Source organism: Triturus cristatus, chromosome 9 (genome assembly GCF_964204655.1).
Source record: "Triturus cristatus chromosome 9, aTriCri1.1, whole genome shotgun sequence".
Taxonomy (NCBI): Eukaryota; Metazoa; Chordata; class Amphibia; order Caudata; family Salamandridae; genus Triturus; species Triturus cristatus.
In genome coordinates, this window is record NC_140592.1 from 1,030,890,193 (window position 1) to 1,030,904,113 (window position 13,921).

Consider the following 13,921-nt stretch of genomic DNA (forward strand, 5'->3'; position numbering starts at 1 on the left):
TCTTGCTCTTCTGGCGCCGGGGAGACTTGCGGGTGGGCGTCTTGGTCTGACTGCACCTGGGGGAGGGTGTCCGGGTGTGAGGGGCACTCCCTTCTGTGTGGAGACTTCCTCTTCCCCTTGCAATCAGGATCTGCAGGGTCGGTTGGGAAGAGGCCAAGGTCACAGAGGAAGAGCTTCTGGGGGGATGGGGTTGCAGGTGAGGCAAAGGAAGGGGGCTGGGAGGGAGAGGTCTTGGAGGACTGTGGAGGGGTTGTGGATGACTGTGTGTGTGTCAGCAAACCAGCCCCTGTGAGTGTGGAATCAGTCCCTTGCGCTTGCTTGTGTGCACGTCTAGACCTTGGTTTTGGGGTTTCTGTGCTTGGGACAGGTAGGGTGCTAGGAATCGTGGGTGGTGCAGGGGTAGGAGGGGTGCAGAACTGTTGGAGGAGGGACACGGACTGATTGGTCCTCTGTAGGGCAGACATGCCCGAGGAAATGCCCTCCATGAATGACACCAGTTGTGTCAACAGACCTGTGTGTGCATGGAGGACCTTCAGCATCGACGTCTGCCCTACATGGATCTGTCGAAGTAAGTCCACAGACTCCTCACTCAGGGCAGCAGGGGACACAGGGGCAGGGGGTGCGGTGCCTGGCACAAAGGAGACATGCTCACGAACACGGGAGCCCACGGGGACCTCTGGGATTGGAGCCGATGGGAGGGGGGTGGTGGTGGTGGTGGTGGTGGCGGGGGCGGAGACAGTCTCACTAGCTGGGGTTTGGTGGCTGCTGACACCCGCCTCCACAAGGGAGTCATCCTCAGAGCTGTTGTGGACCTCAGCTGGGGGGGATGGTGCTGACGACTCCTCTGTGTGGCTCAACTCGCCCTCCGTGCCACTGGGTCCACCCGACTCCTCTCCTTCTGTCCCTGTAAGGCTCTGTGGCTCCTCCTGGTCCGTGGAGCTGTCCCCTCCTGTGGCCGTGGTTGTATCTGGATAGGAATAGGAAGTAACAGAACTACATCAGTCACCTGCACCGACTGCACACACCACAGTGAGTATGGATAGGAATAGGAAGTAACAGAACTACATCAGTCACCTGCACCGACTGCACACACCACAGTGAGTACATCACATCACAGGGCAAGCCCTGGCATCATCAGCTGAACACAGCTCAAAGTGCCAACACTGTTTAGGATAAGACAATTGTAATTCTCAACATCAACCATGGCACACATATCCCTCCTTGACTTTCACACATATGTCCGTTGCATGTTGGATGCTAACACACCAATGTGCCTACATGCACCACCCACACATTAGTTGTACATGCAAGTGAACATGTAGGAGTATGTCACTATACACACAGGGATTGTAGTCAATTGAGTAGAGAGGTAGATTTACTGTTCACTGATACATGGGCCATATTTACATTGTTTTCGGTAAAGGGAGTAATGTAGGAAATCAACATGAGAGACATACCAAACGTAACATTTTATATTGATTTATGGTGTTGAAGTCTGATGTTAAAAACTCTTGTGATGGTAATGAATATCTGTTTTAATTGTTATTCACAGCGCACCCTGATGAAGGGCCCTTGGTTTTTATAAATAAACGCTGCCTTGGATGAATTCCTGCACTTGTCGTGTTTGAGCAAGAGGTCCGGATGGGCACAGCTTTTACATTAGAAACTTGAAAATGGCATATCATCCCGCGTGTGGATTAACAAAAATGCAGAATGAAAGAGAAAACACACAGAGAATGGTTTACGTGGTCAAGCAGTGGTTTAACAATGGATAAAGATTATGAACTGTCTGCCAGATAGGCGCAATTCAGCTGTGCGGTCGGTTGGGGCAAAACGTTGCCTCTCCCCTATTCAACTGTTTATTTCAGGCGCCATTTTTGGGTATGGCACTTACCGATGAGCACGCAAACCAGAATAATTACGGATAAGAAAGAAATCTTCAAATAATCTAAAAAGAAAATGGTGTGCGCCCTACAACCCCCGTTTGCACTATACACACAGCACATCTCTTGCTACTGACTCAGTACAGGTGTCCGGATGAAGGGATGGGCAGAGACTTATTTCACATGCTTGGGATGCATGCCAGCAACACACACTATGATGTACTCATGTCCTGATGGGCAATGCCACAATGGGGTGCATGGTGCACACTTGAACACAATGCAGGCTCACTCATAGAAAGTTAAATGCCATGGCACTGGGAGGCCCTGAAAGTCAGTCAACACTGTCTCCTATCACAGGGGCAGGGCATTCAGACGACAACAACATGCACTGACTCTCAATCCTAGCTCAGGGGTAAAGCTAACTCTGCTGATGACCGGCGCACTTGCCCATCCCATGCAAACAACATATCCAGGACCCAGAAGACCTCACATCATGCAAATCATTCATATTAGTCTCAGCAAACACAAATCCCTGTACATTAACACATCACAGTATGCCATGCATGTAACCCAGCTGCATGAAGGACACAGTTGCATACACCATTGTGCGCTGTCAAATGATCACACACCTATATGTCACACAGGTCTTTTCTCTCACAGTCACATCGCAGATGTCATGCTGACCCTCTGAATCATGGACACCCCAGTTGTACGTAGCAACAAGCCACACCCTAATGACACAGAGGCAGACACTTGAGGGCACAAGTCACTAAGCACAACCTGCAATTTCATACACAGGAGTGGGATTACAGAGTGTTTCTAAATGCCCTTGAGGGGGCATGACCGGCCAGGACCAAGGGCCTCATGTAGGTAGCCAAATACCGGTCGGTAACGGCCGATTTTCGGTAAATATGCCGTTACCGACCGGTATTCAGACAAGTGAGATGTAGGAGTCCAAAAACCACTTTTCGGTAAATATGAGGCGGTAAATACCGATTCATATTTACCGAATTCCAAAATACCGATTCAGATTTACCGAATACATAATTAACGAATCGGTAAATATGAAGTGGTAAATATGAAGTGGTAAAAATTAAAATGACATGTAGGAGCACTCGGAAATTAAGAAATCCAAGAAAATCGGTAAATTAGAGTCGGTAATTAACACGGATTGAAAGCAGGTGGTAACCATCAACAGTGCAGATAAGCAATCCCAAAATGCAACAGCGTGGACAACATGCTCGCTATGTACGTCATTGCAAGGCGCCTACATCTACAGGCAGCAGGACTGAGGGTTTGGCGACGGGAGGAACGCATCTACAGACAGCGCATCACACTATTCCAGCTGACTGATGCAGAGATACATGACAGGTACAGGCTACACCCCGAAACCATCATGGACTAAATCAGGGACCTGCACCCACTCCTGGACCAGCCAATAAGAAGGGCGCACGCCATACCCCCACATGTGCAGGTGCTCTGCAGCCCACTTCTGTTGGCATCCGGCAGTTATCAGGTGGTGACAGCTGCGGTGGGTGGTGTATCCCAGAGTTGCCCGTCCCGTTCCTTCAGGAATTTCCTGGATGCCATGATGCAGAGAATGCACCACTACATCAGCATCCACAACACACAGGCTGCACTGCAGGAAACAAAAACAGACATTTCTCACATGGCACAGTTCCCCCATTTCATTGGCTGCATTGATGGTACACACATCCCAATCTGTCCACCAGCTGACACAGAGCACATCAACAGGATCAGGAAGTCCACCCACTCCATCAATGTGCATACCGAATTGAATGATTTTGGGAATGGTCCTGTGGGTGGCTGAACCAAAAGGTGGGCGTATGCTATATACAACGAAGACTGCAAGTTGTCGCACAGTGAGGCGGCTTCCAGATTGAGAGCTATTGACCAAGCAAACATGGAGAAGGCCTTAGCCGTTATAGATAATAGCTCTAGCACTCTCACTTCTAGGATTCATACATGAGACAATAGGCACATGCAAGTACACGGCGCATGCAATGTACAAGCCCCGATTTCGGCGTGCGTCCTACGAGGAATCCCAGTGCCTGTGATCACACCTTCTTTCACTCTGCTTGCAAACGGTATTCATTTAATTATGATTAATGAAGCTTGCTGCGGGATGTGAGTGGGAATCCCGTACATAACTGTCTCGCATAAAGTTGTCTGCTGCAATACTGTTCTTTTCCCACCCCCGCATGGGCGGCGGGATGTTCCCATCTGGCCTTCGATTCCAACCTTGAAAGCAGAGTTCAACAAGTTGAGCAGAATAGAGCGCCATTGTCCCACAAAGAGGTGCCTTTGACTTCCTCACGTGAAATATTTGTCCTTCACGTTGCTACTACGCGCACTGAGGAACAGGCGCCTCTGAATACTGACCTCCCCCTGCATTTCGGCTCTTTGATCCAAAGTATTATCAATGCCTCGTCCACGACCGGCCTGGCTCAATTTTTTTAAACATGTGGGCTCGGGTCTCGTGACCTCTTTCCAAACTATTTTTGGTGTAATTCCGGCATTTGTTCATTCACTTTTCTCGAGCATCTTTGGAGGTGTTCCGCTGCTTCTGGCGCTAGTGGCAGGTGTGCTGCTTTTCCTTTTCATACTCCGGAATGGCTGCTCCTTCTGTGCCACACGAGCACCTGTCCCGTCTGCATCTTCTTCGTGATAGGATGCTTGACTTCTATGGGACTTTGCCATTGGCGACTTTGAGCCTGGCTTATGGATTATCCTTCAGGTATTCCTACTTCACCTGCGTACAACCTGTATTACACTGCCTGGATTGTCCCTTTGAATGGCCTCTGGATTTGTGCTTGACCAACATGGTGTCTCCGGTGCCGGATTTCGATCGACTGATGCGGCCCTTAGTGTCTCACGAGTTGGCCTGTTCTGGTGTCCGGATCATGGCGTGTGGTGCGGCGCATGGTATCCTGGGTAATTGGGACATCTCAGCGGCAGCCTACGACTTCTTGTCCATGAGCTATTTGGAGGAACATTCCGGGTGCCCTCTGATTGTGCTAGAGGCTCCGTTGGTTGGAGAACACGTATGTTCCTTTTCTTTACTCAATTGGATGGCTGAGACTTTTAGTGGCCCTGAAAATGATTTCTTGTTGGAAGCCGTGGCCACATATGCTGCCTATACATTCATGGATTAACTGGATTGTCGTCCATTGCGCCTGTGCTACTGGACAGCACCCTGGCGCAACATTTATTTCTTTTATTTCTCGTTTTTCTCTTCCTGATGGTCGGCTTGAGTTTTTCAGTATACTTGCATTGTGTTTTTTGGAATTTTATGCTGCAATTAATTGGACTTTAGGACTTTGGCGCTGCATTGGTTACGCCTTGTTCTGCTCTGACGAAACTGAACTCTGCGTTCTCTCTTTTCTTGCCTATTACATATTGCTTCGCTCAAGGGGGCGTGTGGTGAGTTCTCCCTGAATACGTACATACATTGTTCAGTTAGCATGACCACGTTGAATGTTATGTAGCCATATTTTTGTCTTTGCACACGACACTGCGTGTACATGTTCTTTCTTGATTAAACTGCTGTCTCGAGACTTCCTTCAGACGAGTGCATTCTGTTGTTCCCATCCCAAGCTCTGCGCAGCGACCTTGGTCTGTACATGCTGTGACACACAGTCTGGAATTTTACACAATGCATGTTTTCCACTCTAGGTTGTTCGACCCACGATTTAGCCATGGCACACGCGCAGCTGCACATACCTGACAGTTGGTGCTTTTCATATCACAGACATCATGTTTATTGTTCAGACCGAAGACGAGCCTTCCTGCGAGACGGCTCCTGATGCTCCTGTGATGTGATTTCACTGAGCTGATTTTTGAGGTATGGGGTCCCCTATTCAAGCCTGAGAGGCCTTCTATAATAACATGATTATGATATTGGCTACTTAGTTAAGGGAAGGTGGTAGTATCCTCGGTATTTTCCGAATCGCTAAATACCACCTCGGTATTTACCGATTCGGTGAATTACGATTCGTATTTACCGAATGTTACCGAATCGGTAACTGTTACCGAATTTTTACCTACATATAACTTACCGATTCTAATTTACCGATTCGGTACGGCTCGGTATTTACGAACCGGTAAAATTTATTTACCTACATGAGGCCCCAAGTGAAACAGTGTTTGGCCCCGAACAGTAGTCAGGTGGCTAAGCAAGTGTGACATATTTGATATACATACTCCTGAGGCCCAAAACTTGGAGTCCCCTGTTGCATGGGTTTGTTTGGAATACCCCAGCCACATGTTGCGAGTCAGACCAGCAATTGGTACACATCTCAAGGGCACACACAGATCACATGTCAGATCTCAGGCATTGTGTAAACAATTGACCCACCCATGAAACACACAACAGATTCACGGGAACTGATGCTGACCGGTACCTGAAGCATAGCTGACTACAGGGACACAGTGCCCTAGTGACACAAGCAACAGACTGGAGGGGCCACACCTGTGGAACAGATGAGGAGGGTGCATCACACAAATGAGGGACCTGAGTTTGGGACTACAAGACCTACGTAATGTGGAAGTGTGACCAGGACAAAAGACTGCTATTTGCATGTCAGACATAGTACACAGATCAGACATGGACTCACCCCCTTCCTGCTGCTGTCTGGCCTTCAACTGCCTATCCAGGTCCGGGAATACCACCGCCAGGATATGGAGCATGTGGGGAGTCAGGGTCCGGTGTCCACCCCTCCTGCGTGGAGGTGACAGCTTCAGCTGGACTCTAGCTATCCTCCGGGTCCAGCCCCGAAGGTCCTGCCACCTCTTCTGGCAGTTGCGGATCCGGTGCTTGTATACCCCCACAGAACGAACAGCCCGGGCGATGGTCAGCCAGATCTCCTGCTTCTGGTGGGCATCAACCTGTGAGGAGGACAAAGTGAAAAGTACATTAACACACATGGCCCAGATTTGTGCAGCACACATTTGGATATACATGTCATAATCACAAAGGGAAATAAATTACACAGGTAGTGCAACCATGGGGAATGAAAAATCACATGCATGTCTGACATGTTAACAATGCCTGGATAGTTTAAGCTTGCAATGATGCTCTTTAGCAGCCGGAAAACTATTCATTACATGTACTTACACACTTTGGGGGATGAAAGTAGTCAGTGAGAATGCTTGCCACTGATGTACACACTGCTAGTACTGCTAGTCAGATAACATGCATAATTAGGAAGGCAGTGGACTGCACACTCACCTGCTCCCCTGGTGCCCCACAGAGCTTTCTGTACTCTGGAAGGAGCCTGTCCAGCAGGGCCTGGTTCTCCTCCTCAGTGAAGGCTGGGGCCCTCTCCAGAGTACGTGCCATAGCAGGAGCCAGAGGATGCAGAGACAGCAGCAGTGGTAGCAGGGATGTGGTCCAGTAGCATGTAGTGCAGGCAAGTGAGCTCCCTGGGGGCCAGCCAGCCTTATATCTGTGCTGCAGAGGCAGACTCTGTGCCATGTGTCCCAAGTGATAGGTCCAACACGGTTGCATTCTATCAATCTGGCCAATCCATTTAAAAGTACGACTCGTATACGCGTTCCGCATCGTTCAAATCTTCACCTTCATGGAACACTTGAAATTGCAACATTGTTATAGGCATCCAACTGAATTTCCAGTGCACAACTCGTACAAGTTTAGAATCCGCATCCGTCTCCATGACAGTCCTGAGCCAATGGGTGCGCCCGGCTCGTTCAACTGACTGTACAACGCGTATTTTGAATATACACATGCACCCGTCTCCATACGATTCAATGGCCAAGGTGTACACCTGTCTCGGACCATGCCTGTCCGACGCGTATGCATGATAGTCACCCACGTCGGACCTCATTGAATTTAACGACAAAGCGTACGCACGGCTCGGACATGAGCCGTGCAATGCGTACGCATTGTCACCCGCGTCGGACCTCATTGCATTCAATGACAAAGCGTACGCACGGCTCGGACATGAGCCGTGCAATGCGTACGCATTGTCACCCGCGTCGGACCTCATTAGTGTGACTATTATACGGATGCAACACACACATACTGGCCATGGACACCTGCGCACACCTGCCACACTATAGCATTGGCCACACAGTGTCCCATGGCATGTAAGGCTGCATTCCCTGGGTGTTTGGGGAGGCTACAGCTGTTTTTTGTGGCTGGCACTTTGTGCAGCCACTCCCAGGCTGTGCACGTTTACATGGGGGCAGAATCCTTTGTGTGTTGTGCACATTAGCACTGTGATGTGCAATTGGACAGTAATGGGCTTGAGTCAAGGCCACAGTGTCAGGTTGGATATGTTTAGGACATGTCACATACACCCTGAGTCCTGGGGGTGATGGCATGTACGTCACAGTGAGACCTGTAGCCACAATACTGATGTGCACCCACAGTCTGTGTGCATGTTGTGTCTGATCACATGTTACCAATGGGTGACAGTCTCCACATCCATGTGGTATATGCATCAACCTTGATGGGGTGTGTATCTAAGAGACGTACATGTAGGGCCGGCAGGAACAACAGTGGCCACTACCTGTGTGACTTATGCTTGCCTTGTGGTGTGTACGTGCTACGCCATGTCTATTGCTGTGTTGATGTGGCAATACAGGGAGCCTGGGTTTCTGCATGGCAAAGATCTGTGATGCCTGGGAGACATGAGGCCTCAATTGTCACTGGGGTGTGTTTTTTTTAACGTTGCAGCGGCACATAGGTTGGGTGACACAGCCAGATGATTAGCCCATTGCATTACATGGGACTCATGTGGACATGTGGAATTGAGAGGTGAGGTGGTGGTCTTGTAGGTGACATATGTGTCCATGACGAACAGCACACACCTCAGTACATTGTGTAATGTCATGAACTAGTATGTGATAGTGATCGTGGTCATGGCCACATGGGGGGATGTACTAACAATCTTCGTTTGTGCATCTCTGTACTGCAGGGCACCAGCTGTCCATCGTCCGTTCCCAGACCTTGGAACCATGCAGGAACGCGACTGCATCAGACGGTACCGCTTCACCAGGCCACTGATTGCGGAATTGGCGGAGCAGTTGGCGCCACATCTGCTACCTGGCCGGACATACCCTACAGCACTGATCCCAGAGGTGAAGGTGATGGCAGCCCTGCACTTCTTTGCTACCGGTACCTTCCAGTACACTGTGGCTACTGCTGGTGGTATGTCGCAAACGATGTTTAGTCGGGTGCTACGCAATGTCTTGGGAGTTGATGTTGCAATTCCTCGACCTGTATATCAAGTTCCCGAGCCCAGATAAACTCCCTGAAATTAAGGATGCCTTTTATACACTGGGGAGGATGCCGAACGTCATTGGATCTATTGATGGGACACGTTGCCCTGATACCACCACAGGCACATGAGCAGGCATACCGGAACAGGAAGCACTACCATTCGATCAATGCTCTGGTGGTCTGTCTTGCTGACATGTCGATCACACATGTGTGTGCACGGTTCCCTGGTTCGGCGCACGATGCCTACATTATGAGGAGTAGTCGCATTGCAACGCTGATGTCACAGATGCCAGCTCAGCGTGCCTGGCTTGTCGGTGTGTACAGACTGTTTCTCATTGTGTGTGTTTGTCACTGTTGTATTCCGCACTCCTACAAAACTCACTTGTTCATTTTTGTGTGTGTAGGTGACTCCGGATACTCCAACATGCCGTGGTTGCTGACACCCCTCAGGAACCCTGCCACACCAGCCGAGATGCGCTACAATGAGGCACATGGTCGGAGCAGGAGGGTGATTGAGCGGACATTCGGCCTCCTGAAAAGCCGCTTTCGCTGCCTGGACAAGATCAGAGGGGCCCTCCCATATGAGCCTGCAAAGGTGTGCAAAATAATACTGGTATGCTGCATGCTACACAACATGGCAGTGTGGAAGGAGGTGCCTCTCATCCAGGATGACGACGACCAACCTCCGGCACCTGTGGAGGATCCCGGCCTGGGCCAAGATGCCAGTGATGATGAAGATGATGGTGACGTCCGCTCCCAGCTCATCAACAACATCTTCACCTGAATGTGAGTTTCCAGGGTTGTTATGTGAATGTATGGAGGTAGTCTGGAATGTGTTGAGCCAGCTCTGTTGCGGTCTGAGTGTGTCTGTGTACCACTAGACTGGATGCGTGCTGTGATGTGTCCATTCAGCTGGTGTGTACTCCACAATAGGGTAGTGCTGCTAACTAGTGTTTGTGTAGGTGTTTTGCAACATGTTTTTGCATGTGTATTGCATTTCTCTACTATTCTTCTGTGCTTTTGACTGTATCTTGTCTGTCCTTCCCAGGGTACTTTGCCTGCTGTGTGGTCAACTCTGACTCCCAACACCCAGAAGCTAACACCAGTGTGGAAGTTGACAATTCCCATCAACTGATGTACCCCACATCCCTGGACTTCCATTCTCCAACACATTGGGAGCATGTGTCCACTGTTACGTAGAATTACCGTACAATTATTGTGGAATAAACGTGTTGCTGATGTGTAATGACCTGTGCTACACTTTGTTATGTGCGTTGTCTGTCTTCCCACATCTGAGTGACATCTGCTTACCTCACCTGTGGACTTGTTGCCACTGACTGGGGTTGGTGTTGTGTCTGTGCATGCCAATGTGTTTAAGGTCAACATCCTTGTGTGTGATGAGTAACATGGCCATGGTGAGTATGTTTTGTGTTGACATAGTGGTGTGTCTCCCTCACATGTGTCACATCCCCATGACTCAACTTACGTTGCTCACATTGTTGCAGTATTTGGCATGCACTGTGTTGTGTAGCAGATCGACATCTCCCTGAACATGATAATTTTGAATCACAACAGAGGCAAGTATGGTGTACTGGTGAGTTTATTTACAAACATGTGTGAGGGAAGTGCACAGGATGGTGTGTGCTGTACAGTGGTTTGGGAATCCAAAGTTCACATTGGAGTTGGAAGTGCTGGTAGAGGAAATGTCCAGAGTAAAGTCCACAGTCATCTGATACACTGAACCCTCCATGTCATGTGTGCGAGTTGTGTGCGATTGGACAAGGTGAACGGGTTGCGCACAAACAACATTGTCCAGAACAGGTTTGGAGGCCCTGGGGGATGTGCTGGGACATCTGCCTCTCACATGTCCTTCTTCGGGCGACCCCTCTTCATCCGGGGGGGATGGGGGTGGATCCTCATGTGCAGGCCTCTGCGGTGCAGGGGACTCTCCGCCAGAGTCCTTCTCCCTCCCTGTGGCGCTGGCAGATGGTGTTGCGACAGATGTTGTGGGCACACAGGGGGGTGTGGACAGGTTGGTGTTGAACTGGCGGAGGCATTGTAGTATGTCCCGATGCACTGCAGTGATGTCATCCCACTTGGCCTCTATGCGGGCATGGTGGGCGACCTGCTTGTGTTGCATGTCCTTGAGGATCCCCACTACCTGGCCAAATCCTCCGGTGCTATCCTGGCACGCATCTAAGATGCGTGCCAGTTGGGGGTCATCATGCAGTCCAGACCCCTCTGCAAGGCGTGCCCTGTGCCTCCCACCCCTCCCAGCAACCCTCTCCACACGGGCAGGACCAGCGGCGGTACGCACAGGTGACACTGGGACCCCTTGGGTGGTGTTGCTGGTTGTGTTGGCTGTAGCTTCCGGGGGTCCTGTGTCATTGTGCTGTGGGTGTTAATTGTCCTTGGCCTGTCCGTGTTGGCGGGGATGCCCTGTCGGTGTCCAGATGCTGGAGGCGTGGGTACAGGGGGGCAGATGTTGATGCTGCTGGTGCTGCATGATGGCTCACACCGGAGGGGCCAGGTTGGTCGTCGTCATCCGAAGAGGACAGTGAGAGAGTCAGACCAGAGAGCTCAGTGTTCACCAGAGTCTGGGACTGGGTATCCTCGTCATTTGGTGCTGGGTGCCCAGCACCACCTGTGTTTGGAAGAGACACACAATGTGATTTATGTTTCTACATGCATCGTTGGTTCACAAACATTACATTTTCTACTTTTCAAACAGATGCCTGCCTCTACACTGCTTTTTCCCAGCTTGTCACAGACAGAGTTTGATCTTGTTGTTGGCCATTTGCCAGCATGGCCTTGTGCTCCCCACAACAGAGTCCAGTGTCAGACATCTTGTCAGTCCCTTCCCACTCCCTGTGAGGCAAGTATGGTTCAGTTTGATCTTGCTGGGCCATGTGGGTGGGTGTAGGTTGTCTGTGACTGCGACTCCCATCATACTCTTGGCTACACCCCCCTTCCCAGCATGCCCATACTTCCTTCTTCTTGACTCTGCTTTCCTGTGAGGGGGTGTGGCAGCAATGGCAAGATGGCTGACTGTGTAGTCCTGATGTATGTTGTTGGCCATTTGCCAGCATGGCCTTGTGCTCCCCACAACAGAGCCCAGTGTCAGACATCTTGTCAGTCCCTTCCCACTCCCTGTGAGGCGAGTATGGTTCAGTTTGATCTTGCTGGGCCATGTGGGTGGGTGTAGGTTGTCTGTGACTGTGACTCCCATCATACTCTTGGCTACACCCCCTTCCCAGCATGCCCATGCTTTCTCCCTCTTGACTCTGCTTCCCTGTGAGGAGGTGTGACAGCAATGACAAGATGGCTGACTGTAGAATCCTGGTGTTTGTTTGGCTACAAGTCCCAAGTGAGCCCCTGTGCTTCACACAGCAGCACCCAGTACGGGGTATCTTTTGCTGATATTTCACAGAGGTGTGTGTCAATGCATTGTACCCAGTGTGTTGTGTGGAGTTTGTGTTGGGGGGGTGTCTCCCCATGCTGAGTAGTATGGTCAGGGCTGTCAGTGCTCCTTCCCATCATGAAACGTGCTTCCATTGTAGGGCGTGCAAGTTGTCTTTCAGGATTTCAGTCAGTGGTGTCCTGCTTCTGATTTGCACACAAGCCCTAGCAGGGCCTTGTGCTCCCCACAGCAGGACCCAGTGTCAGCCATCTTGTCAGTCATTTTCCACTCCCTGTGATGTGGGCATGTTTCTGAGAGGTCTTGATGGGCCAATCAGGAGGGTGTGCATTATCTGTGACTACAGGCCCCATCATGCTTTTGGCTACACTCACTTCACCTGCATCCCCACTATTCCTTCCTGACACTCAGCTGCACTGTGAGGTGGTGTGTTTGTGGTGGCAAACTGTCTGGCAGGGTGTATTCGGTTTAGTGCCACTGGCTTGCTCTATTTGTTTGTAGGTTGGTGCATGTCATGACACAGTCCCCAGTCTCTATGAGATGGCAGGTATTGTGTGTGTCTGACTGGCATACACATCTTGGGCTGATTATCTATTGGTTAGTGTAGCTTTGCTTGGGGTGCATGGTTTCACTGTCCCCTTGCCACACATTCTTGGGTATGTTGTTTGTGTACTCACTAGGCTCTGGGATGTGTGTTAGGCCATGGACGCTCTCTGGTGGTAGGATGTCCCGCACCTTCTCCTCCCAGGTCCTGAAGTAGACTGGTTTGGCAGGAGGGCGACCGCCGGTGCACTGACTCAGGGCGTGATCTTTTTCGATGAGTTTCTTGACCCTCCTGAGCACGTCATACCACCTGTTCTGGATGTCGTCCTTTGTGCGTCTTGCTGGTGCTTGTGAGTTCACCTTGTCCACAATCCTTGCCCACATCTTGGTTTTTTGTGAGATGGGGGTCCTTTGAACCAATGTACCAAACAAATGTGGCTCTACTCTGATGATCTCGTCTACCAGCACTTCTAACTCACTATCTGTGAACTTTGGATTCTTCTTTGGATGCATGGGGATGGGTGGTGGTGATGGTGGTGAGGGATGTGTGTGTGAGGGTGCAAGTGATGGTGGGTTGTTGTTGGTTTTGCTGTATGTGTGTGTGCTTTTGTATGAGGTGCTGATGGTGTGTTAGTTGTGTAATGGGTGAGTTGTGAGTGTGTCTGTGGTTGGTGTGTACTGGTGTTTGCTGCTGGCTATGTCTCCTGTTTGCAAGGGATGATGGTAGTGATTGTAGTCCTTTATATAGTTGGAGTTGTGGGTGTGTCTTTGTCTCATGTTTTTTTTTTGGTATTTATTGGCTTTGTCATT

General features: G+C 50.2%; 1 long non-coding RNA gene across 1 annotated transcript in view; it reads right to left on the reverse strand.

Annotated features, from left to right (window-relative positions):
• Nucleotides 1-371: 371 nt before the first annotated feature.
• The window catches only part of LOC146799282 (uncharacterized), a 380,959-nt gene continuing 367,409 nt past the window's right edge, over nt 372-13,921 (reverse strand). The window contains exon 4 of the long non-coding RNA XR_014969257.1: nt 372-967. This is a non-coding gene — a long non-coding RNA (uncharacterized LOC146799282). The remainder of the gene's footprint in view (nt 968-13,921) is intronic.